Source organism: Coregonus clupeaformis, unplaced genomic scaffold (assembly GCF_020615455.1).
Source record: "Coregonus clupeaformis isolate EN_2021a unplaced genomic scaffold, ASM2061545v1 scaf0042, whole genome shotgun sequence".
Classification (NCBI taxonomy): domain Eukaryota; kingdom Metazoa; phylum Chordata; class Actinopteri; order Salmoniformes; family Salmonidae; genus Coregonus; species Coregonus clupeaformis.
The window spans coordinates 34,366-61,963 of NW_025533497.1; the positions used below are offsets into that span (position 1 = coordinate 34,366).

The window sequence follows — 27,598 nt, forward strand, 5'->3', positions numbered from 1 at the left end:
CGTGTATCTAAAGAGAAATCAAATAATTCACAAGATAAATCAAGTCAAGAACTATGTGGAACACTGGGCTGAAGAGAGTTGTAGTTTCCATTAAGCAAATATTCAACCAAGTTCAGCGCAGAAACGTGGTAATTAACTACAATGACCATAATCCATTGCACCTGTTTTTTCCGTCTTGGACAAAGACTGATCAGAGAGGAAGAGGCAAAGCAAGAGATTTCACTAGTGCCAAAATCTGTCCAGATTCTCTTTTACGCCTAGTACGTTAGGTTAGATACACACAGACCGCATGAGAGAGGAATGTACACAACACAATGACGAGAGAGACAGTTTGTGAAAGTATGCCTTATCTACTTTGTAGAACTAGTAAAATGATTGTTAGACAGCACTGCAGCATGCTTAGGCAGTCTAGCTAAATCAAATCAAATGTTATTTGTCACATACACGTGTTTAGTAGATGTTATAGCGGGTGTAGCGAAATGCTTGTGCTTCTAGCTCCGACAGTGCAGTAATATCTAACAAGTAATATCTAACAATTTCACAACATATACCCAATACACACAAAACTAGTAAGGAATGGAATTTAAGAATATATAAATTTTTGGACAAGCAATGACAGAGCGGCATGGACTAAGATGCAGTAGAATATTATAGAATATAATGCAGTATATACATATGAGATGAGTAGTGCAAGATATGTAAACATTATTAAAGTGACTAGTGTTCGATTTCTTACAGTGGCCAGTGATATCAATAGGCAGCAGTAGCCTCTAATGTGCTAGTGATGGCTATTTAACATTCTGATGGCATTGAGATAGAAGCTGTTTTTCATTCTCTCTGTCCCAGCTTTGATGCACCTGTACTGAACTCGCCTTCTGGATGATAGTGGGGTGAACAGGCAGTGCCTCGGGTGGTTGATGTGCTTGATGATCTTTTTGGCCTTCCTGTGACATCGGGTGCTGTATGTGTCTTGGAGGGCGGATAGTTTGCCCCCGGTAATGCGTTCGGCAGACTGCACCACCCTCTGGAGAGCCCTGCGGTTGCGGGTGGTGCAGTTGCCGTACCAGGTGATGATACAGCCCGACAGGATGCTCTCAATTGTGCATCTGTAAAAGTTTGTGAGGGTTTTAGGTGCCAAGCCAAATTTCTTCAGCCTCCACAGGGCGGGGTTCAGACCCAGGGCCTCGAGCTTAATGATGAGCTTGGAGGATACTATGGTGTTGAATGCTGAGCTATAGTCAATGAACAGCATTCTTACATAGGTATTCCTCTTGTCCAAATGGTATAGGGCAGTGTAAAGTGTGATGGTGATTGCATCACCTGTGGATCTATTGGGGCGGTAAGCAAATTGAAGTGGGTCTAGGGTGACAGGTAAGGTAGAGGTGATATGATCCTTGACTAGTCTCTCAAAGCACTTCATGATGACAGAAGTGAGTGCTACGGGGCGATAGTCATTTAGTTCAGTTACCTTTGCTTTCTTGGGTACAGGAACAATGGTGGCCATCTTGAAGTATGTGGAAACAGCAGACTGGGAAAGAGAGAGATTGAATATGTCCGTAAACACACCAGCCAGCAGGTCTGCGCATGCTCTGAGAACGCGGCTAGGGATGCCGTCTGGGCCGGCAGCCTTGCAGGGGTTAACATGCTTAAATATTTTACTCACGTCGGCCACGAAGAAGGAGAGGCCACAGTACTTGGTAGTGGGCCTCATCGGTGGCACTGTGTTATCCTCAAAGCGGGCGAAGAAGGTGTTTAGCTTGTCTGGAAGCGAGACGTTGGTGTCGGCAACGTGGCTGGTTTTCCTTTTGTAGTCCGTGATTGTCTGTAGACCCTGCCACATACGTCTCGTGTCTGAACCGTTGAATTGCGACTCCACTTTGTCTCTATACTGATGTTTTGCCAGTTTAATTGCCTTGCGGAGTGAGTAGCTACACTGTTTGTATTCTGCCATATTCCCAGTCACCTTGCCATGATTAAATGCAGTGGTTTGTGCTTTCAGTTTTGCGTGAATGCTGCCATCTATCCACGGTTTCTGGTTAGGGTAGGTTTTAATAGTCACAACATCACTTATACACTTCCTGATAAACTCAGTCACCGTTTCAGTGTATTCGTCAAAATTATTTTCGCAAGCTACCCGGAACATATCCCAGTCCGCGTGATCAAAACAATCTTGAAGCGTGGATTCTGATTGGTCAGACCAGCGTTGAATAGTCCTTAGCACGGGTACTTCCTGTTTGAGTTTCTGCCTATAGGAAGGGAGGAGCAAAATGGAGTTGTGGTCAGATTTGCCGAAAGGAGGGCGGGGGAGGGCCTTATAACCATCCCGGAAGTTCGAATAGCAATGGTCGAGGATTTTAGCAGCGCGAGTACAACAGTCGATATGTTGATAGAACTTCGGCAGCCTAGTCCTCAAATTTGCTTTGTTAAAATCCCCGGCTACAATAAATGCAGCCTCATGATATGTGGTTTCTAGTTTGCGTAAAGTCCAGTGAAGTTCTTTGAGGGCCGTCATGGTATCGGCTTGAGGGGGGATATACACGGCCGTGTCTATAACCGAAGAAAATTACGGTCTGCATTTGATTGTGAGGTATTCTAGGTCGGGTGAACAATAGGAGTTCCTGTATGTTACTACAATTACACCATGAGTCGTTAATCATGAAACACACACCTCCGCCCTTCTGCTTCCTGGAGAGATATTTATTCCTGTCTGCGCGATGAACTGAGAACCCATCTGGCTGGACCGATTTCGACAGAATATCCCAAGAGAGCCATGTTTCCGTGAAACAAAGTATGTTACAGGCCTTGATGTCGCTCTGGAAAGAAATCCTTGCCAGGAGCTCGTCGACCTTGTTAACCAGAGACTGAACATTAGTGAGTAGTATACTTGGAAGCGGTGGGTGGTGTGCGCGCCTCCTAAGTCGAACCAGCAGGCCGCTTCGAGTGCCTCTCCTCCGCCGGCGATGTTTTGGGTCAGCCGCTGGAATCAGTTCAGTTGCCCTGGGGAGAGCAAACAAAGGATCTGCTTCGGGAAAGTCGTATTCCTGGTCATAATGCTGGTGAGTTACCGCCGCTCTGATATCTAATCGTTTTCCACGGCTGTATGTAATGATACAAAACACTTTCTGAGATAATAATGTACAAAATAATACATTAAAAAAATATATATACTGCAAAGTTTCCTAAGAGGTAGTCGCGAGGCCGCCATCTTCGTCGGCGCCAGGTACTAAAAACAGTACAGTATGGGGAGAACATAGATAACTGTATGTTTGACTGCTACTGTCTGAGCAGAGATGAGATGATGACAAAGGAATACAAAATAATAAAGTCAGCAAATAAAAACGAAGTAATATACACAACTTAAATATTTTATTATTTCAAAGTAATTTCCTCTTTTTCTATTGATGTCTATCCAATGTGGACCTGACAGAGACAATGGGATATTTTAAATGTTTTGGCAATTGAATGTTCACTAAAATCATAGTAATGTCATTATTTCATAATGCATTTCATGTTTAAAAAAATAATCGAAAACCGTGATTATTTTTTAAATAATCGAACCAACCTCAAAAAGCACTAATCACCCAGCACTACAGCACAGACATGAACAAGAGACAACTGTCAACAAGACGGCCGCCGCTAATCTACATCTAGAACCAACAGCATCTCACCACACACATCTGAGCCAGAGAGACACTAGCTAATATATAGATGCTAGTGCACAACTGCTTGTCTTCAGCACACACCTGAACTAACAAGAGACAACGTAGACGACTGCCAACAAGATCTAATCTACACCTCGACAAGAGCCAACAGCATCTCACCACACACACCTGAGAAAAGTCACTAGCTAGCAAAGATGGTTCATGCTAGTGGGCAGTTGCTTGCCTTCTTCAGGCACACACCTGAACTAACAAGAGACAACGGCACGTTATCCGCCTCCTGCTGGGTACTGTTCACACCTGCAGACTGCAAGGACACACTCCTCACACAAGTGCACACAAACACCAGGGCACTGCAGGGTGGAATATGGGTCCTATAGCACCCCACTGTGAGAGGAGGAGCAGGGCAAAGAGCAGCCTCCAATACAGCCTCCCTCAGGAATCTACACTGCTGCTAGACTATCAGGCATTAACATGTGCTGCTAGACTACCAGGCATTAACATGTGCTGCTAGACTACCAGGCATTAACATGTGCTGCTAGACTATCAGGCATTAACATGTGCTGCTAGACTACCAGGCATTAACATGTGCTGCTAGACTACCAGGCATTAACATGTGCTGCTAGACTACCAGGCATTAACATGTGCTGCTAGACTACCAGGCATTAACATGTGCTGCTAGACTACCAGGCATTAACATGTGCTGCTAGACTACCAGGCATTAACATGTGCTGCTAGACTATCTGGCATTAACATGTGCTGCTAGACTACCAGGCATTAACATGTGCTGCTAGACTATCAGGCATTAACATGTGCTGCTAGACTACCAGGCATTAACATGTGCTGCTAGACTACCAGGCATTAACACGTGCTGCTAGACTATCAGGCATTAACACGTGCTGCTAGACTATCAGGCATTAACACGTGCTGCTAGACTACCAGGCATTAACATGTGCTGCTAGACTATCAGGCATTAACATGTGCTGCTAGACTATCAGGCATTAACATGTGCTGCTAGACTACCAGGCATTAACATGTGCTGCTAGACTACCAGGCATTAACATGTGCTGCTAGACTATCAGGCATTAACATGTGCTGCTAGACTATCAGGCATTAACATGTGCTGCTAGACTATCAGGCATTAACATGTGCTGCTAGACTATCAGGCATTAACATGTGCTGCTAGACTACCAGGCATTAACATGTGCTGCTAGACTACCAGGCATTAACATGTGCTGCTAGACTATCAGGCATTAACATGTGCTGCTAGACTATCAGGCATTAACATGTGCTGCTAGACTATCAGGCATTAACATGTGCTGCTAGACTATCAGGCATTAACATGTGCTGCTAGACTATCAGGCATTAACATGTGCTGCTAGACTATCAGGCATTAACACGTGCTGCTAGACTACCAGGCATTAACATGTGCTGCTAGACTATCAGGCATTAACATGTGCTGCTAGACTATCAGGCATTAACATGTGCTGCTAGACTACCAGGCATTAACATGTGCTGCTAGACTACCAGGCATTAACATGTGCTGCTAGACTACCAGGCATTAACATGTGCTGCTAGACTATCAGGCATTAACATGTGCTGCTAGACTACCAGGCATTAACATGTGCTGCTAGACTACCAGGCATTAACATGTGCTGCTAGACTACCAGGCATTAACATGTGCTGCTAGACTACCAGGCATTAACATGTGCTGCTAGACTACCAGGCATTAACATGTGCTGCTAGACTACCAGGCATTAACATGTGCTGCTAGACTACCAGGCATTAACATGTGCTGCTAGACTACCAGGCATTAACATGTGCTGCTAGACTACCAGGCATTAACATGTGCTGCTAGACTACCAGGCATTAACATGTGCTGCTAGACTACCAGGCATTAACATGTGCTGCTAGACTACCAGGCATTAACATGTGCTGCTAGACTATCAGGCATTAACATGTGCTGCTAGACTACCAGGCATTAACATGTGCTGCTAGACTACCAGGCATTAACATGTGCTGCTAGACTATCAGGCATTAACATGTGCTGCTAGACTATCAGGCATTAACATGTGCTGCTAGACTATCAGGCATTAACATGTGCTGCTAGACTACCAGGCATTAACATGTGCTGCTAGACTATCAGGCATTAACATGTGCTGCTAGACTATCAGGCATTAACATGTGCTGCTAGACTATCAGGCATTAACATGTGCTGCTAGACTACCAGGCATTAACATGTGCTGCTAGACTATCAGGCATTAACATGTGCTGCTAGACTACCAGGCATTAACATGTGCTGCTAGACTACCAGGCATTAACATGTGCTGCTAGACTATCAGGCATTAACATGTGCTGCTAGACTATCAGGCGTTAACATGTGCTGCTAGACTACCAGGCATTAACATGTGCTGCTAGACTACCAGGCATTAACATGTGCTGTTGCCATACTGAGTTTGTCTCTCCAAGAGAGCAGGAAGGATGGGGGAGAGGGGGAGAGATAGAGGGATAGAGGAAGGGAGGGGGAAAGAGAAAGAGAGGAGTGGTGATTGAGGGAGAGAAAGAGAGAGGGATGAAGTTGGATTGAGAGAGGGAGTGGGAGAGAAGGAGAGACTCACAAAGATACAATCGCCCAGGAAATAATAACACGAGTGACTGAATAAGAAAACCTAATTTCACATAATGAGTATTCTAATCAAGAGATGACATTATCGCGCATTGCGGCGGCGGGGGAGTGAGGAGCCCCTGGCAACCTGGGGTTGGCAGAGTGGAGGCAGCAGTAGCGGCTTTAGTTCCCGCGCCGCTGGAGAGCGAACGGCTTAATGCCTTCCATTAACGCAAAGGCACAGCACAGCCGCGTAATACCTACACTCCCTCCTCTTCCCTCCTCCCGCTTTCTCCAAGTCTCTTTAACGCTCTATCCATCTTCCCTGCCACAATCTCTTCCATTTGCCTTTATTTTATTTTATTTAGGATAACCAATTGTACACTAATAGTTGTAGCAGTTCCTATCCTGACAGACATCTAGTTACAGTTGAAGTCGGAAGTTTACATACACTTAGGTTGGAGTCATTAAAACTTGTTTTTCAACCACTCTACAAATTTCTTGTTAACAAACTATAGTTTTGGCAAGTCGGTTAGGACATCTACTTTGTGCTTGACACAAGTAATTTTTCCAACAATTGCTTACAGACAGATTATTTCACTTATCATTCACTGTATCACAATTCCAGTGGGTCAGAAGTTTACATACACTAAGTTGACTGTGCCTTTAAACAGCTTGGAAAATTCCAGAAAATTATGTCATGGCTTTAGAAGCTTCTGATAGGCTAATTGACATCATTTGAGTCAATTGGAGGTGTACCTGTGGATGTATTTCAAGGCCAACCTTCAAACTCAGTGCCTCTTTGCTTGACATCATGGGAAAATCTAAAGAAATCAGCCAAAACCTCAGAAAATAAATAGTAGAACTCCACAAGTCTGGTTCATCCTTGGGAGCAATTTCCAAACACCTGAAGGTACCACGTTCATCTGTACAAACAATAGTACGCAAGTATAAACACCATGGGACCACGCAGCCGTCATACCGCTCAGGAAGGAGACGCGTTCTGTCTCCTAGAGATGAACATACTTTGGTGCGAAAAGTGCAAATCAATCCCAGAACAACAGCAAAGGACCTTGTGAAGATGCTGGAGGAAACAGGTACAAAAGTATCTATATCCACAGTAAAAAGATTCCGATGTCGACATAACCTGAAAGGCCGCTCAGCAAGGAAGAAGCCACTGCTCCAAAACTGCCATAAAAAAGACAGACTACGGTTTAAAACTGCAAATGGGGACAAAGATTGTACTTTTTGGAGAAATGTCCTCTGGTCTGATGAAACAAAAATAGAACTGTTTGGCCATAATGACCATCGTTATGTTTGGAGGAAAAGGGGGAAGGCTTGCAAGCCGAAGAACACCATCCCAACCGTGAAGCACCATGCTGTGGGGGTGCTTTGCTGCAGGAGGGACTGGTGCACTTCATAAAATAGATGGCATCATGAGGAAGGAAAATTATGTGGATATATTGAAGCAACATCTCAAGACATCAGTCAGGAAGTTAAAGCTTGGTCGCAAATGGGTCTTCCAAATGGACAATGACCCCAAGCATACTTCCAAAGTTGTGACAAAATGGCTTAAGGACAACAAAGTCAAGGTACTGGAGTGGCCATCACAAAGCCCTGACCTCAATCCTATAGAACATTTGTGGGCAGAACTGAAAAAGCGTGTGCGAGCAAGGAGGTCTACAAACCTGACTCAGTTACACAAGCTCTGTCAGGAGGAATGGGCCAAAATTCACCCAACTTATTGTGGGAAGCTTGTGGAAGGCTACCCAAAACGTTTGACCCAAGTTAAACAATTTAAAGGCAATGCTACCAAATACTAATTGAGTGTATGTAAACTTCTGACCCACGGGAATGTGATGAAATAAATAAAAGCTGAAATAAATCATTCTCTCTACTATTATTCTGACATTTCACATTCTTAAAATAAAGTGGTGATCCTAACTGACCTAAAACAGGGAATTTGTACTAGGATTAAATGTCAGGAATTGTAAAAAAAAAAAAAACTGAGTTTAAATGTATTTGGCTAAGGTGTATGTAAACTTCCGACTTCAACTGTAAGTTCGCTGATGACACTGCCTTGATCAGCCTGTTGCATGGTGATGAGGAACACCATGGCCCGGTCCTAAACGACTTTGTAGAGTGGTGTGATGAATCACACTTGGTCCTCAACACCAACAAGATGTGCATAGACTTCAGGACGCGAACAACACCTACCTCTGCAACTTCTATCAGAGGTCAGAAGATAGAGATTGTAGAGGAATACAAATATATGGGTGTCCTCTTGGACAATAAGCTTCAGTGGAGTAAATGTACAGTCCTGATCTACAAAAAGAGTCAACAGAGACTGTACTTTCTCAACAAGCTGGGATCTTTTGATGTTGACTGGACTATACTAATTGTTTTATAAATCTTTAGTTGAGAGTATTTTAACTTGTTGTATTGTTTGTTGGTTTGGCAAGGCCACTGTCAGCCAGAAAGATATGCTGAGAAGGATTATCACCACAGCAAGCAAGGTACTTGGAGTCAAACAGACAGGCTTGGATGAGATCTTTAAGGTCAGGGCCCTCCGCAAGGCTCACAAAATCATTTTAGACCCAAACCACCCCCTGTACCCGGACTTTGAACTACTCTCCTCTAGGTGCAGGTATAGGGCACCCCCTGGAAGGAACAGAACTAGACAATAATTTGTGCCAGGTGTGTTATCCCTCATAAACAGCTCGGGCTAATGTTCCTATCGACCCAGTAAGGCCAGCAGGCTAGTCTCTTTTTATTGGTATGTAACTGTTATGAATGTTGTATTGTCAATTAGTTTTCTACAGTAAAGTAGAGTTGCCGTAGAGGGTAGGTGATTGAGCCAATTGGAAGCCAATGGCCATAGTTGTACATCATGAAGGGTCAGATTGGGATTTTAGCCTATTTTACAAAACTCCATCCAACTATCTATCCATCTGACTGGCTTTGAGAGTATACAATGCCAACCCTCCAGTCCTCACCGCTCTATGTCCATCTCTTCATATTCTCCTCCAAACAGAGGTAAAACACTGGTGACTAAATCGACAGGCAATCAGTTGGCCCAGCCAATCACGACTCTGTTTATCCAGTACTTCCCCAATCACAGCTTAGTGTAAGGACCAATTTTGAGCCAATCAAGGGGCCTGGGCCTTAGATAATCAATGTTCAATAAGACAGAGCAATTGTCCTCAGTTCCAAAAAAGTAGGCTTTGGACAAAATGTGATTTAAGTCTTAGTGCGTCTTCGATCCCTAAGGCCTGGCTGCACGCCTGCCTGCCCGAAGTGAGCTTAGCAACAGTTGGCATGGCGGAGTCGCTGCTTTTCGCTCTGAGTGGTTTTGAGGGGTGAAAAGAGAGAGAGAGCGAGAGAAAACGCAAGAGAAAAGAAAAGATAATGAAAGAAATGTGCTCAAGGTCACTGTCTGACTCCTGGTCTGATGGAGTGATGACAACACCATTTACTCAATCCCAGTCTGCACCTCTCTCTCCCTTTGCTCTCCTCCCTCTCAGTCACTCCCCCCCACCGGTCTCTCTCTCTCCATCTCTCTCCCTCCCTCCCTCTTGCTCCATCTCTCCGCTCAAAAGCAAAGGGAGAGAACGCTAGCCCTCTGAGACTTGGGAACAAGACGAAACTGAGGAAGAGAAAAGATGTGAGGGAGAGATGAAGTAAAGAGCAGAGTGTAAAATAGAAAAGAGCAAAAACTCTCCACTGTGTCCCTCGGGAGGTCTACTTCACATGATGCTAACTAGGAAAGACAAGACTCACTGTTCTGACAAAGCCTTACCTTTACTGACGACAAACTTTTACATCATTACTAATGCTGATTGACTAATTACTGTACACGTTCAATGTAGAAATCAATCTGATTTCTTTATATACAGCCCGGGGGTGTGTGTGAATGTGAAAGCATGCTGTATCCATAACAACAGTGATGTAGGTTAATTCCTGGAGAGAATGCTGTTAACTCTGTATGTGTGTTCTGCATCCAGCTATGAATCCTGGCAGTGTTTCACCCAACACTCGTTTGTGCAGCCAGTCAATGTTGTCTTTCTTTTCAGAAGAGATTATTCTTGTGGAACGAGTGCTGAGAACATGATGAAAGTATGTCAGGCGAAATGCAGTTCCTGAGCTATCTATACACAAACATGTGGGCACGGACCACGCACGCACGCACACACACACACACACACACGTGTATAAAAAAACTAAAATAATTCCGAACATACACACACAATCGAACACACACATTCAAACAAACACACACACACAATCAAACAAACACGATGCTAACTAGGAGAGTGATGTTGGCACAAGATGGAGGGAATTTTTACAGCCCTCTAACCAATTGTACTATTATGTGTGTTTTTCCGCGTTATTTGTAATTTATTTTGTACATAATGTTTCTGCCATCGTCTCTTATAACCAAAAAGAGCTTCTGGATATCAGAACAGCGATTACTCACCTCGTATTGGACGAAGATTTTTTCTTCAACGAGGCGGCCGTGAAGGATATCCTACAGACACCTGACAAGGCCCAAATCCCTGTCATTCGCATGAGGAAGAGACGGAGATATCGTGGACGTAGGTCGGGGTGCCTTGTAAGGATCCGACGGCGAGCGAGTAAACTGCAGCTCCCATCAATCCTATTAGCCAATCTTCAATCATTGGAGAACAAATTGGATGACCTAAGATTACGGTTATCCTACCAACGGGACATTAAAAACTGTAATATCTTATGTTTCACCGAGTCGTGGCTGAACGACGACATGGACAACATACAGCTAGCGGGCTATACGCTACATCGGCAGGATAGAACGGCTGACTCCGGTAAGACAAGGGGTGGCGGTCTGTGTATATTTGTAAACAACAGCTGGTGCACAAAATGAATTACTAAGGAAGTCTCGAGGTTTTGCTCGCCTGAGGTAGAGTATCTTATGATAAGCTGTAGACCACACTATTTACCAAGAGAGTTTTCATCTATATGTTTCATAGCTGTCTATTTACCACCACAAACCAATGCTGGCATTAAGATTGCACTGAATGAGCTGTATAAGGCCATAAGTCAACAGGAAAACGCTCATCCAGATGCAGCGCTCCTAGTGGCCGGGGACTTTAATGCAGGGAAACTTAAATCGATTCTACCTAATTTCTACCAGCATGTTAAATGTGCAACCAGAGGAAAAAAAACTCTAGACCTCCTTTACTCCACACACAGAGACGCATACAAAGCTATCCCTCGCCCTCCATTTGGCAAATCTGACCATAACTCTATCCTCCTGATTCCTGCTTATAAGCAAAAACTAAAGCAGGAAGCAGCAGTGACTCGGTTAATAAAAAAGTGGTCAGATGACGCAGATGCTAAGCTACAGGACTGTTTTGCTAGCACAGACTGGAACATGTTCCGGGATTCTTCAGATAGCATTGAGGAGTACACCACATCAGTCATTGGCTTCATCAATAAGTGCATTGATGATGTCGTCCCCACAGTGACCGTACGTACATACCCCAACCAGAAGCCATGGATTACAGGAAACATCCGCACTGAGCTAAAGGGTAGAGCTGCCGCTTTCAAGGAGCGGGACTCTAACCCGGACGCTTATAAGAAATCCCGCTATGCCCTCCGACGAACCATCAAACAGGCAAAGAGTCAATACAGGACTAAGATTGAATCGTACTACACTGGCTCTGACGCTCGTCGGATGTGGCAGGGCTTGAAAACTATTACAGACTACAAAGGGAAGCACAGCCGCGAGCTTCCCAGTGACACAAGACTTCCAGACGAGCTAAACCACTTCTATGCTCGCTTCGAGGCAAGCAACACTGAAGCATGCATGAGAGCACCAGCTGCTCCGGATGACTATGTGATCACGCTCTCCGTAGCCGATGTGAGTAAGACTTTTAAGCATGTCAACATTCACAAGGCCGCAGGGCCAGACGGATTACCAGGACATGTACTCCGAGCATGTGCTGACCAACTGGCAAGTGTCTTCACTGACATTTTCAACATGTCCCTGACTGAGTCTGTAATACCAACATGTTTCAAGCAGACCACCATAGTCCCCGTGCCCAAGGACTCTAAGATAACCTGCCTAAATGACTACCGACCCGTAGCACTGACGTCTGTAGCCATGAAGTGCTTTGAAAGGCTGGTCATGGCTCACATCAACACCATTATCCCAGAAACTCTAGACCCACTCCAATTTGCATATCGCCCCAACAGATCCACAGATGATGCAATCTCTATTGCACTCCACACTGCCCTTTCCCACCTGGACAAGAGGAACACCTACGTGAGAATGCTATTCATTGACTACAGCTCAGCATTCAACACCATAGTGCTCTCAAAGCTCATCACTAAGCTAAGGATCCTGGGACTAAACACCTCCCTCTGCAACTGGATCCTGGATTTCCTGACGGGCCGCCCCCAGGTAGTAAGGGTAGGTAACAACACATCTGCCACACTGATCCTCAACACGGGGGCCCCTCAGGGGTGCGTGTTCAGTCCCCTCCTGTACTCCCTGTTCACCCATGACTGCATGGCCAGGCACGACTCCAACACCATCATTAAGTTTGCCAACGACACAACAGTGGTAGGCCTGATCACCGACAACGATGAGACAGCCTATAGGGAGGAGGTCAGAGACCTGGCCGTGTGGTGCCAGGATAACAACCTCTCCCTCAACGTGACCAGGACAAAGGAGATGATTGTGGACTACAGGAAAAAAAAGAGCACTGAGCACGCCCCCATTCTCATCGACGGGGCTGTAGTGGAACAGGTTGAGAGCTTCAAGTTCCTTGGTGTCCACATCACCAACGAACTATCATGGTCCAAACACACCAAGACAGTCATGAAGAGGGCACGACAAAGCCTATTCCACCTCAGGAGACTGAAAAGATTTGGCATGGGTCCTCAGATCCTCAAAAAATTCTACAGCTGCACCATCGAGCTGGTATGGCAACTGCTTGGCCTCTGACCGCAAGGCACAGAGGGTAGTGCGTACGGCCCACTACATCACTGGGGCCAAGCTTCCTGCCATCCAGGACCTCTATACCAGGCGGTGTCAGAGGAAGGCCCTCAAAATTGTCAAAGACTCCAGCCACCCTAGTCATAGACTGTTCTCTCTGCTACCGCACGGCAAGCGGTACCGGAGTGCCAAGTCTAGGTCCAAAAGACTTCTCAACAGCTTCTACCCCCAAGCCATAAGACTCCTGAACAGCTAATCATGGCTACCCGGACTATTTGCACTGCCCCCCCCCCCACCCCATCCTTTTACGCTGCTGCTACTCTGTTAATTATTTATGCATAGTCACTTTAACTCTACCCACATGTACATATTACTTAAACTACCTCAACTAGCCGGTGCCCCCCACACATTGACTCTGCAACGGTACCCCCTGTATATATAGCCTCCCCTACTGTTATTTTATTTTACTTCTGCTCTTTTTTCCTCAACACTTTTTTTGGGATTTTTTGTTAAAAATAAATGCACTGTTGGTTAAGGGCTGTAAGTAAGCATTTCACTGTAATGTCTGCACCTGTTGTATTTGGCGCATGTGGCCAATAAAATTTGATTTGATTTGATTTGAATGTTGGAGCAAAATTAACAAAATTACAGTTAATAAAAATGTACACTTAATCCAGTATAAACTAATTTATAGAATTTATTATAATACCAGAGACAAAATTCACAACTCTACAGCACAAAGGCATGTCTTAAGTGTAAAACTATGACTCAATAATCTGTGCTTTCTGGGAACGCTATAAAGACCAAAAGTTATGGGCGGATGTAGAAAGTTGTCTGTCAGAACTATTATAAACAAATGTATAAACTGGGTGGTTGGAGCCCTGAATGCTGATTGGCTGACAGCCGTGGTATACGGTCTGATATGACCAAACATTTATTTGTACTGCTCTAATTACGTTGGTAACCAGTTTATAATAGCAATAAGGCACCTCGGGGGATTGTGGTATATGGCCAATTTACCACGGCTAAGGCCTGTATCCAGGCACTTCACGTTGCGTCGTGCATAAGAACAGCCCTTTGGCCATATACCACACCACCTCAGGCCTTATTGCTTAATTATGTAATTTATTATAGCAGAGACAAAATTCACAAACTCTACATCACAACGGCAGAGTTATGTCTTATGTGTAAAACTAACAATGACTCCATAACGCTATAAAAAAACAACAGTTATGGGCGGAGGTAGAAAGTTGTCTGTCAGAAGTATTACAACTTTTAATCCGTCTGCATATTTCAAAACATGGCATATGGGGGTATTGTGATAGGCTGGACGATTCTCTTCTCATCACTCATCTTGAGAAAATGTATACTAAAAACCTGGAAATCAATCAATCCGCCATCAACAACACAATGGAGAAATCGAATGATTTATTATTGAAATAGCATGGGCGACCGAGAAAAACAAATTGGTACAATTTAAGGCCATGTGGCGAACAATAATGCAGGCACTAGGGATGGGGGTGTGGGCAGGTGGGTCTGGGCAGGTGGGTCTGGGCAGGTGGTTGTTCCTATGTGTATCTTCCTGTCTGGTGTAAACAAAAAAATGTCTAAAAAGATTTTTAAAATAGATGATAAAAAAAATATATATATATATGCTAACTTGGAGAGACACTATCGGACATGAACTGCTTTCACACACACACACACCCCGGGCTGCATATAAATAATCCAGATTGATTTCTACATTGAATGTGTACAGTAAATAGTCAATCAGCATTAGTAATGATGTAAAAGATTGTCGTCACTAAAGGTAAGGCTTTATCGGTTTGTGTCGTTGTACTTCATATCAGAACAGTGAGTCTTGTCTCTGCTAGTTAGCATCATGTGTGATCATTCTTGCTCATGGAAGCCTTATGCATACAGACCAAGCTGTATGGCAGCAGACTGGTCTGGAGTGAACAGTCAGAGACCACATCTAGAAAACCAGTCCTAGAGCCATAATGTAGATCCTCACACTCCTCCATGTGTAGTTTGGCTGTAGGCTCTTTAATGCTCAGAGCTTTAGCTGGAGCCCAGCCATCACTCACATGTGTGAAGGGATAATATCCTGGAGCTACACCTCACAATGAGTCTCTTCACAGGAAGTAGCTAGCTACACGTTACTGGAACATTTCCCCAGCGTGACTGGCAGTTCCCTAGCCAATGTCCCCTCTGTCTCCCTCTGTCTCCCTCTGTCTCCCTCTGTCTCCCTCTGTCTCCTCTGTCTCCCTCTGTCTCCCTCTGTCTCCCTCTGTCGCCCTCTGTCTCCCTCTGTTTCATCATCAGGCCTGTGTTCCGTTATCATCACTCTGCTCATTTCCACACTTCACTACACTCTGAAATGTGCCCACCTACACACAGGCTTACGCCTTACAACACGACGGAAGAAATGAAGCGCTATGGATTTTATCATTGTGTCAGATTAGGAGCCCCCCCCCCCCAGAAATAAAAATAAAACAACAACATCTGGTTGATTTTCGTTGTGACACATATTGGAACAGGCACTTTCCCTGATTGCCTGGTTTAATTATAGTCCTTTAATTGGTGCGTGTCGGCTGCACTGTGTTTGCTCTCTGCTCCCGTCTGATTGGCTGAGGAGATGAGCAGCTGTTTGGAAGTGACCTATGACAGATCCCTGAGGAACGCCCATGGCAGGCAGGCACCCCCAGCACTCACTGACTAGACTAGTGGAGAGAGTTTTTGTGTGTGCTTATGTGTGTGTGTTTGAATGGATGTGTGTTTGTTTGAATGTGTGTGTTTGTGTGTATGCTTGAATGTGTTTTTTTATACACGTGTGTGTGTGTGTGTGTGTGTGTGCGCGTGTGTGCGTGGTCCGTGCCCACGTTTGTGTATAGATAGCTCAGGAACTGCATTTCGCCTGACATACTTTCATCATGTTCTCAGCACTCGTTCCACAAGAATAATCTCTTTGAAAAGAAAGACAACATTGACTGGCTGCACAAACGAGTGTTGGGTGAAACACTGCCAGGATTCATAGCTGGATGCAGAACACACATACAGAGTTAACAGCATTCTCTCCAGGAATTAACCTACATCACTGTTGTTATGGATACAGCATGCTTTCACACACACACACCCCCGGGCTGCATATAAATAATCCAGATTGATTTCTTCATTGAATGTGTACAGTAAATAGTCAATCAGCATTAGTAATGATGTAAAAGATTGTCGTCACTAAAGGTAAGGCTTTATCGGTTTGTGTCGTTGTAGTTCATGTCAGAACATTGAGTCTTGTCTCTGCTAGTTAGCATCATGTGTGATCATGTGTGATCATGATGTGGTCCTCTGTAGCTCAGCTGGTAGAGCACGGCGCTTGTAACGCCAAGGTAGTGGGTTCGATCCCCGGGACCACCCATACACAAAAAAAATGTATGCACGCATGACTGTAAGTCGCTTTGGATAAAAGCGTCTGCTAAATGGCATATTATTATTATTATTTTATTATTATCATTCTTGCTCATGGAAGCCTAATCCATGCTTTCACAGTCTAAAGGTTTAACCACAAGTGTGCAAATCGTCTGCTGCCAAATCACCCGTGAATCTTTATGGATACACAGAACGGCAGATGGATCTTTGTAGATATGTTTTAATGTTTTATTTACAGGGATTCGGGACTGTGATTGATTCAAAACATGACATTTTAAACTTGAACTGACCTGGAGCACGGTCTGGATCTTAGCGGAGACGTCAGCTTGCTCATAGAGCTTGATGCCCTCCTGGGCTCCGTTGGGGGACACCACGATCTGCTGCAGGTGGGCCAGCACCACACTGTGGGCCGCAGCCACCGCATTGAACTTGTCAAACAGCAGCTCCAGCAGTTCCAGCAGCAGCCTGCAGAGGGCAGCAGAGATAGAGGATGTGGTGAGGACGGCTGGAGGGATAACAGGTGAAGAAGCTGCGATACACAGCCCAAACTTTGGCCCTGTTTGAATACTCGAAATGCCTCCTTCCTTCCTTCCTCCCTTCTGACATTACTTAATTGGTGAAACCAATGTAATGAATGCAGGCTTGCTTACACCAAGACCTTATGTCAGATCAGTGATTACTTCAAGGAACGGAGGAAAGGAAAGATGCATTTGAAGAGTATACAAAAAGGGCCCTAAGATGCAGCAGGTACTAAGGCCTAGTTTGAATTTCTTTCAAATGCACCCTTCCTTCCTTCATAGGGTTTCACCTGTCCAGCAGTGTTAGAGTGATTACGTTAAGGAAGGGAGGACGGTTGATAGTCAAACAGCAATTCAAACTGTTCTTATCAATTCATCCCAGGTCAGTTGTGTTGTGAGGCTCATACAGGTTTAGAGTTAGAACAGAGGTAAAGACAACTGATCTTGGACCATCAGGAGGTCTCTCGAAGGCAGCACCGCTCCTGTCAGCCTCCAGGTCTAAAAACTCATCTCTACTCTAAATGACTCTCATTCAATAACTGTCTACTAACGGCTAAACTAATGCGTAGTAGTGAAAACCATGCTGACCTTCAGCTCAATGCAAAAGCTAAATGATGAATATATATTTCAACTCTTCAGCCTCCACCAGTCCACACAAGGACCAATCTTTCAATGTAAAGAGGGAAAATTCAATAAGTGTTCTTTTAATTGTGGTTGGTTAAGTGCATATATCTGTTGGAACAGGAGTGAAGCACTTTGTTGTAGTAAGGTACTACAGATCAGAGAAGTATTTAACAATCTAAGCATACTCTCTAAGTATTTTGATCTGAAATATACAACACTAGAGCCAACAGAGTAAATGTGACCAAACAGGTTTCAAACTCAAGTTGTCAGCCCACTGAGCCAAAGGCCAGGCATTAGCTTTCAGTTTAGAGTCTCCTCAGCTGAGATTAGGCTTTGTACGGGTGGCATTAACCAACCTACCTCAGCAACATTTAGAACTCAGCATTTAGAATACATGAACATAATAAACATTCATAAATCTATTTCAAATCGGCAGGCAAAAGGGGCCTCATCCAGGTAGCTGGTTTGGGCTGAGCGGTTTAAAAGAACAGTCGGGGTACTGGCAGAGTGCTTCCCCAGTCGCACAGAGGCAGCTGGCTCTGACTACAATTAGCAGCATCTGTCAAAGTCTCTGGGTCCACTAGGACTCACACACATCTGGTGGTCTTTTGTTTTCGGGGATGTGGGGACACTTCTGACTTTATTTACTGAGGAAGGTTTTGCTAAACTCCCTGCCGGATCTGAACGTTAGACGAACACTAGAGGAGGTACTGTGTGGAATGACGAGTGAGTGAGTGAATGCGTGAGTGAGTGCGTGCGTGCGAGAGAGATGGGATTTTTTTTTCAAATACCTTTTTAAACAGAGGAATGTTACATCAAAAAATATTGAGTGGGGTAGAATGAAGGATGTGAGAAAGAGAGAGGGAGACGGATGGGGAGTGTTTGGTTGGTAGTTTGTCACTAGGCTGGCAGACAGGGAGGGTGTTTGGTTGGTTGCCTGTCACTAGGCTGGCAGACAGGGTTGGTGTATGTTATGAATGGTTAGGGACAGGGAGGGAGGGAGGGTGGGTGTATGTTATGTTATGAATGGTTAGAGACAGACAGGGAGGATGCATGTTATGAATGGTTAGAGAGACAGGGAGGGAGGGTGGGTGGGTGTATGTCATGTTATGAATGGTTAGGGACAGGGAGGGAGGGAGGGTGGGTGTATGTTATGTTATGAATGGTTAGAGACAGACAGGGAGGATGCATGTTATGAATGGTTAGAGAGACAGGGAGGGAGGGTGGGTGGGTGTATGTCATGTTATGAATGGTTAGGGACAGGGAGGGAGGGAGGGTGGGTGTATGTTATGTTATGAATGGTTAGAGACAGACAGGGAGGATGCATGTTATGAATGGTTAGGGACAGGTACAAATCACAATGAGACATACCTCAGCGAGCATGAGGTGTCCGTCTTATGTGGTGAGGAGAAACAATGGGATCTCTCTTCAACACAGACAGACACACAGCCCCCCCACCAGGTTCTGACCGTCACCTCATTCCCTATCTACCTTTGGCCTGTTTTCTTTTCTCATCCCTCGTTCCATGTGATGAATCTCTCTCGTTCTAGAGAACAGAGAAGGAAGAGGAGAGAGAGTCCCATTCCCCTCATTATCTGACAGAGGAGGCCGTTCTAATAGATCTTCTCAAATCCCTGAAATACTGCTCCTCATTTCCCAGAAGGGTTGAACCAACTGACACCCAGGTGATGGATGGCAGAGAGAGGGATCACGCGCCGCGGTCAACCGGTCATTCAGGGTGTGTGTGTGTGTGTGTGCATGTGTTTAAGTGTGAATTAGTCTGTGTGTTAATACATATGTGTGTGTTGAGTGAAAGAGAATGTGTGTGTGTGTGTGTGTGTGTGTGTGTGTTTAGCATGCAGTGTGAGGTGGGCTAGCTGGGGCCCTAACTCAACCAGGAGAATGTTATTTATTGTCCCCTGTAGTGTCTTCACGGGAACCATTACGCTAAGTGACTGTGCCTGGTCATCACCCCGACACACACACACACAAACAGACCCCAACACACACATAATTGGCTATTTGAAATAAACTCACTATATGATCAGCCATAGTCCAAAACATGGCTAGTTGCATCAACAGACATACCTGGGTTGCAGAATTCCCAGGCTTCCAACACGGATTTCTAGAAACCCTGGGAATTTTGGGAAAGTTACCAGAATTTTGCAAGCCTAACCAGGATAAACACCAACAGATCTTAAAAAAAAAGACTGTTTCACAATATGACAATTCAATATGTCTGTGACACCATCTAGCTAGCCATCTTACTGTCCCCTATATCACCATGTCAACTACATTCCTCTAACATTAGATTAGAATAAGAGAGAAAGCACAGGAAGTAGGCTTTAGATCTGTATTAAAATCAAAGGACTGCACACTAAGGATGTTTTTGAGGAACCCTTTAGTCTGGGCATTGTCTACTGAACAGCACTATCTCTGTGTTGTACATTATGCAAGAAAATAACACCTTGCTACACTACTTCCATAGGGGTTTCCATAGCAACAGGCCTCAGCTTGAACTTGTGTGTGTGCACAAACACAAGTATATGTACATACACACTAGTGGAGGCTGCTGAGGGGAGAAAGGCTCATAATAATGGCTGGAACGGAGTTCATGGAATGGCATACCATTCCCCTACTCCGCTCCAGCGATTACCACGAACCCGTCCTCCCCAATTAAGGTGCCACCAACCTCCTGTGATACACACAGTAAACTAAAAACTATATGGAGAAGGTGGGGTTGAAAACAAGCTACATTGTGTCGTCCTATACTGGGGTCAAATGAGATTCAGCACACGATGGGAGACAAGGCCTGACCGAACATCTCTGACAGAATAACAACACAGTCTATATATTAAATGCTTCAAGTTCAATGGACTGTGTGTGTGTGTGTGTGTGTGTGTGTGTGTGTGTGTGTGTGTGTGTGTGTGTGTGTGTGTGTGTGTGTGTGTGTGTGTGTGTGTGTGTGTGTGTGTGTGTGTGTGTGTGTGTGTGTGTGTGTGCGTGCCTCGTCATGTTTAAAGCAGCAGTGAGTCTGTTTTATCATGGTCCATGGCAGGTGTCCTGCCTCCACTGTGTTTAACACCTGATTGGCTGTCTGACTAGACTATCCCTGGTGTTGCATAGCATCCCAAAAGGTTGTCCCCTCCCTTTTGCCCTTGTTCACTCCCCTTAACAGATCAGAGACTAACTGGGTAGGTGTCAGTTTCCTCCATACTGACTAACTGGGTAGGTGTCAGCTAAAACTACCTGGTTTCCTTCATACTGACTAACTGGGTAGGTGTCAGTTAAAACTACCTGGTTTCCTCCATACTGACTAACTGGGTAGGTGTCAGCTAAAACTACCTGGTTTCCTTCATACTGACTAACTGGGTAGGTGTCAGTTAAAACTACCTGGTTTCCTTCATACTGACTAACTGGGTAGGTGTCAGTTAAACTCCACGTAGTTTCTCCATATTGCCTTAACCTATCCAGTCATGTAAGATCCATAAAGGGGAGTAAGCGACTAGGAAAGAGGGGAGGGAGACAACCTTTCTGAAATGAAATGCAGCCAAGGCCTCAGCATTAATCTACCCAGTGCCCACAATGCTTCAGGAGAGCTGAACCAACGACCACCTCTTGAAACGTCAAAAACGGCTAAGATTAGAGGGCACAAGCTACAGACACAGACACCATGAAAACAGACAGAGAGAACACGAGAGAAACGGAGGCCAAAGAAAACAAGTGCTGAAGGTAAGTGCTTTCTTAAGTGCCGTCATTATATCCCTTCTCTTCCAGTAGCTTTTGTTTTCCTGTTCTTTTTCTGCGGAGTGAATGAATGCCGAGGGGAAAAGAGGCTTGGCTTTATGGATTACTCCTTTTCCTTAAATGAGGGAGTTATGAATAACGTGCGGGGAAACGGCTGGAATTGATCCAATGGGGTACAATAGAGGTAGAGGAGAAAAGAATCAAACAGCTAGCAATAAACGGACTGGGAGATGGAGAACAGAGGAGACTGAGGAGATGGAGAACAGAGGAGGCTGAGGAGATGGAGAACAGAGGAGGCTGAGGAGATGGAGAACAGAGGAGTCTGAGGAGTTGGAGAACAGAGGAGATTGAGGAGATGGAGAACAGAGGAGACTGAGGAGATGGAGAACAGAGGAGACTGAGGAGATGGAGAACAGAGGAGGCTGAGGAGATGGAGAACAGAGGAGGCTGAAGAGTTGGAGAACAGAGGAGACTGAGGAGATGGAGAACAGAGGAGACTGAGGGGATGGAGAACAGAGGAGACTGAGGATATGGAGAACAGAGGAGGCTGAGGAGATGGAGAACAGAGGAGTCTGAGGAGATAGAGAACAGAGGAGACTGAGGAGATGGAGAACAGAGGAGAATGAGGAGATGGAGAACAGAGGAGACTGAGGAGATGGAGGAGACGGAGAACAGAGGAGACTGAGGAGATGGAGGAGACGGAGAACAGAGGAGACTGAGGAGAGGGTGGCTTAACCATTTGCTTTATTAGGGTTTCTACAATGAGGTGGGGAGAGACAGTGAAAGGGGGGATAGAAACTAATCCAAAATAATTGTCTAGCAGTTCACTCACTCCCCAAACACCCTCGTCGTACTCTGTCTAAAGCTAAAGAGCTAGGATAGAAAAGATCTAGGATAGAAAAGCCCAGGTTTCAAGTGAAACTCTTCTTGCTTGATGGTTTGTTGGCTTATTAGTGATAGACACTCAGATACATACAGTACCTCTGCTCTAGTGTTCCTACCTCACCTCAGATACATACAGTACCTCTGCTCTAGTGTTCCTACCTCACCTCAGATACATACAGTACCTCTGCTCTAGTGTTCCTACCTCACCTCAGATACATACAGTACCTCTGCTCTAGTGTTCCTACCTCACCTCAGATACATACAGTACCTCTGCTCTAGTGTTCCTACCTCACCTCAGATACATACAGTACCTCTGCTCTAGTGTTCCTACCTCACCTCAGATACATACAGTACCTCTCCTCTACTGTTCCTACCTCACCTCAGCCAGTGAGGTGGACAAAACTACACCCAAAGGCCCTGTTTGAAAACCTACAATACATCCTTCCTTCCCTCCTTGAAGAAATCACAAATTCCACATGATTGGATAGGTAAAAATTGAGGGTTCGACTTCATAGCTCTCACTTATCCAGGAATATGAGATCAGTGTTCGCTCAAGGAAGGAAAGCATTTGATTTTCAAACAGGGCCAATGTCCCCAAACCCCGTCCCCTTATCATTTATTCTCCTCCACCCACACCCTTTCTCACTGAATAACCAAACCCATTTCCCCTCCCTCCCTCCCTCCCTCCCTCCCTCTTTCCTCACGTGGGCTGGCACTCTGTGGCCAGGTTCTCTCCTCTCTGGTAGGCATGGTCTGCTACCCCACCCTCCATCTCTACCTCCACCCCACCTTCCATCCCTACCTTCACCCCTCCATCCTACCCCTTCGTCCCCCCCATCCCTACCTCCCCCCTTCCATCCCTATCTCCCCCCTCCATCCCATTTCTCCATCCCTATCTCCCCCCCTCCATCCCTACCTCCACCTCTCCATCCCTACCTCCACCTCTCCATCCCTACCTCCACCCCACCATTCCTCCCTCCACCCCTCCCTACCTGGGCTGGCTCTCTGTGGCCAGGTTCTCTCCTCTCTGGTAGGCGTGGTCAGCTATCTGGGTAGTGGATCTCTTCAGTATCTGCTTCAGCTCAGGCTCCAGACGCTCCATGATGGCCTTGACAGCCTCAGGGATCTTCTTGAGCTTGGCCAGGCCCTTGATGAGAACGCCCATGAACTCCTGGGTGTTCTCCTCCGGGTGCACGTCAGGGTCCTCGCGGGCCTCATGGTGCGCCTGCAGCTCACGCACTAAAAGAGGGAGACACACAGAGTGAGAGAGAAGTAGAGATGGCGAGATAGAAAAAATGGGAAGGGACGGAGGGAGGGAGGGAGAGAGAGGGATACTGTAGCTTCAGGATGTGTTATTATTTGAAAGCCATCATACTCATGAAACTTTCTAGACACACACATGAAAGAATGAGTTATTGTTGTAATCACCATCATCCAGCTTCATAAACATCATCATAGTCCTACTCTCCTCTCTTTACTCTCAATGCTATACAGCAGTAGTATTATCATCACCACCATAACAACCCCCCTGTACATCCAATCACTAACTACTAGGCTTTCAGCTCTTCCTCATCATCACAAACGTGTGTGTTTGGATCAAATGAAAACATCCCCACAACACTTCTGCACCTTTAACTCTCTGATCATCATCTCGACCCCCCTCCCCCCCCTCCCTCCCTCCCTCCCTCCCCACCTCCCCCTCTCCCTCTCCCTCCCTCCCCCTCCCTCCCTCCCTCCCTCCCTCCCTCCCTCCCTCCCTCCCCCTCCCCCTCTCTCCCTCCTAGCCGCATTAGCTTTCTAAATTGAGAGTTAGAGCAGAGCTACTTTCTAATTCCAATCTGATGATGCAGCCTCCGTTTTCCCTTCAAAGCGGGGTACGTTAAGAGAGTTAATGTTTATGTGAAGTTAATGGACTTTATTTCTCCTGCCAGCGACTGTAGTTTTTTCACGTCATAATCACTACAATTACCAGCTACTAAATGAGGTGCGCTGAGGCCATTAGACGAAGCAGCGTTGTCCACAAAAGCTGGAGAGTTATGCTGTCGTCATCGCGGCACATGGCACTTAGCATGCGGCGGCGGCAGCTAAATGCTTACATTTTGCTGTAATAATGCGGGAGGGAAGTGCCGCGATGGGAAATGACTTAGGCCCTGGGTGTGATTTAAGAGGCTTCTCTCTCTCTCTCTCTCTACCTGAGTTAGTCAACTACCTCCCCCACAAACAGCAGCAATTATAGGGGAGAGAGTCATCAGTTGGATGGTAGGCTCAGAGGAGGAGAGAGGGGGTTGGTAGAGGGAAGATTGGCATAAGGACAGGGATATGGGGAGGGGTTAGGGGGTTTTAAGGCTGGCATTGCGACTGTATTGGGGATGCGGCTGGCATAAGGATAGAGGTTTGTGGGGCGAGGAGGGGTGGGGCTCTGGCAATGGCATAGGGACAGGGGTACGGAGGAGGGGCTGGTTTTTGAGCTATAACAGGGGCTGCACACCTGCAGCTGCAGGGTGGCTAGCTGACGAGGTACCGGGGGCACACCTGACCTTACAGGGAATGGGAAGGAGGGTTTAGGCTATCATTCAAACAAACGTGTTAGGATGAGTTGAGTGGGTGGGTAGCCAGGGCCTGGGAGAAAGTCGCAGAGAGAGAGAGATTAGTTAGATCTCAGTTAGATCTCAAGATGGAAAAAATAACTAGACCAGAGAGAAGCTTTTCTTAATCATCTTGTTTGTGTTTTTGCAGCTCCACAGCCAGGGAATGTCATCAACACACTATAACAAACTCCACAGCCAGGGAACGTCATCAACACACTATAACAAACTCCACAGCCAGGGAATGTCATCAACACACTATAACAATCTCCACAGCCAGGGAACATCATCAACACACTATAACAAACTCCACAGCCAGGGAATGTTATCAACACACTATAACAAACTCCACAGCCAGGGAATGTCATCAACACACTATAACAAACTCCACAGCCAGGGAACGTCATCAACACACTATAACAAACTCCACAGCCGAGTCAACACACTATAACAAACCAGCCAGGAATGTTATCAACACACTATAACAAACTCCACAGCCAGGGAATGTCATCAACACACTATAACAAACTCCACAGCCAGGGAATGTCATCAACACACTATAACAAACTCCACAGCCAGGGAATGTCATCAACACACTATAACAAACTCCACAGCCAGGGAATGTCATCAACACACTATAACAAACTCCACAGCCAGGGAACATCATCAACACACTATAACAAACTCCACAGCCAGGGAATGTCATCAACACACTATAACAAACTCCACAGCCAGGGAATGTCATCAACACACTATAACAAAGTCCACAGCCAGGGAATGTCATCAACATACTATAACAAACTCCACAGCCAGGGAATGTCATCAACACACTATAACAAACTCCACAGCCAGGGAATGTCATCAACACACTATAACAAACTCCACAGCCAGGGAATGTCATCAACACACTATAACAAACTCCACAGCCAGGGAATGTCATCAACACACTATAACAAACTCCACAGCCAGGGGAACGTCATCAACACACTATAACAAACTCCACAGCCAGGGAACGTCATCAACACACTATAACAAACTCCACAGCCAGGGAATGTCATCAACACACTATAACAAACTCCACAGCCAGGGAACGTCATCAACACACTATAACAAACTCCACAGCCAGGGAATGTCATCAACACACTATAACAAACTCCACAGCCAGGGAATGTCATCAACACACTATGACAAACTCCCCTGTAGAGGCTGTGTTACCAGAGGTAACTGTTCCACTGTGTGCTACGAGCATAATGAATGTTATCCACCCCACTGTGCTGACAGGGATGCATGGTGACTAATGGGACATATGGAGGGGTGGCAGCTGATTATGATGTTATGGAAATGTATGTACTATTATGATAATGCCCTAATAATGCTGTGTTATATGTACTAGTATGATAATGTCATAATAATGCTGTGATGTATGTACTTGTATGATAATTCCCTAATAATGCTGATGTATGTACTTGTATGATAATGCCCTAATAATGATGTGATGTATGTACTTGTATGATAATGCCCTAATAATGCTGTGATGTGTGTACTATTATGATAATGCCCTAATAATGCTGTGATGTATGTACTTGTATGATAATGCCCTAATAATGCTGTGATATATGTACTTGTATGATAATGCCCCGATAATGCTGTGATGTACAGTCGTGGTCAAAAGTTTTGAGAATGACACAAGTATTGGTCTTCACAAAGTTCGCTGCTTCAGTGTTATGAGATATTTTTGTCAGATGTTACTATGGTATACTGAAGTATAATTACAAGCCTTCCATAAGTGTTTAAGGCTTTTATTGACAATTACATTAAGTTTCTTTTTCAAGACCTCTGCAATCTGCCCTGGCATGCTGTCAATGAACTTCTGGGCCACATCCTGACTGATGGCAGCCCATTCTTGCATAATCAATGCTTGGAGTTTGTCAGAATTTGTGGGTTTTTGTTTGTCCACCCGCCTCTTGAGGATCGACCACAAGTTCTCAATGGGATTAAGGTCTGGGGAGTTTCCTGGCCATGGACCCAAAATTATGATGTGTTGTTCCCCGAGCCACTTAGTTATCACTTTTGCCTTATGGCAAGGTGCTCCATCATGCTGGAAAAGGCATTGGTCGTCACCAAACTGTTCTTGGATGGTTGGCTCTCGGAGGATGTGTTGGTACCATTCTTTATTCATGGCTGTGTTCTTAGGCAAAATTGTGAGTGAGCCCACTCCCTTGGCTGAGAAGCAACCCCACACATGAATGGTCTCAGGATGCTTTACTGTTGGCATGACAAGGGACTGATGGTAGCGCTCACCTTGTCTTCTCTGGACAAGGTGTTTTCCGGATGCCCCAAACATTTGGAAAGGGGATTCATCAGAGAAAATGACTTTACCCCAGTCCTCAGCAGTCCAATCCCTGTACCTTTTGCAGAATATCAGTCTGTCCCTGATGTTTTTCCTGGAGAGAAGTGGCTTATTTGCTGCCCTTCTTGACACCAGGCCATCCTCCAAAAGTATTCGCCTCACTGTGCGTGCAGATGCACTGACATCTGCCATTCCTGAGCAAGCTCTGCACTGGTGATGC

General features: G+C 45.4%; 1 pseudogene; it reads right to left on the reverse strand.

Moving 5' to 3' along the window:
• LOC121543387 overlaps positions 1 to 27,598 on the reverse strand; it is an 83,967-nt pseudogene that overhangs the window by 32,469 nt on the left and 23,900 nt on the right.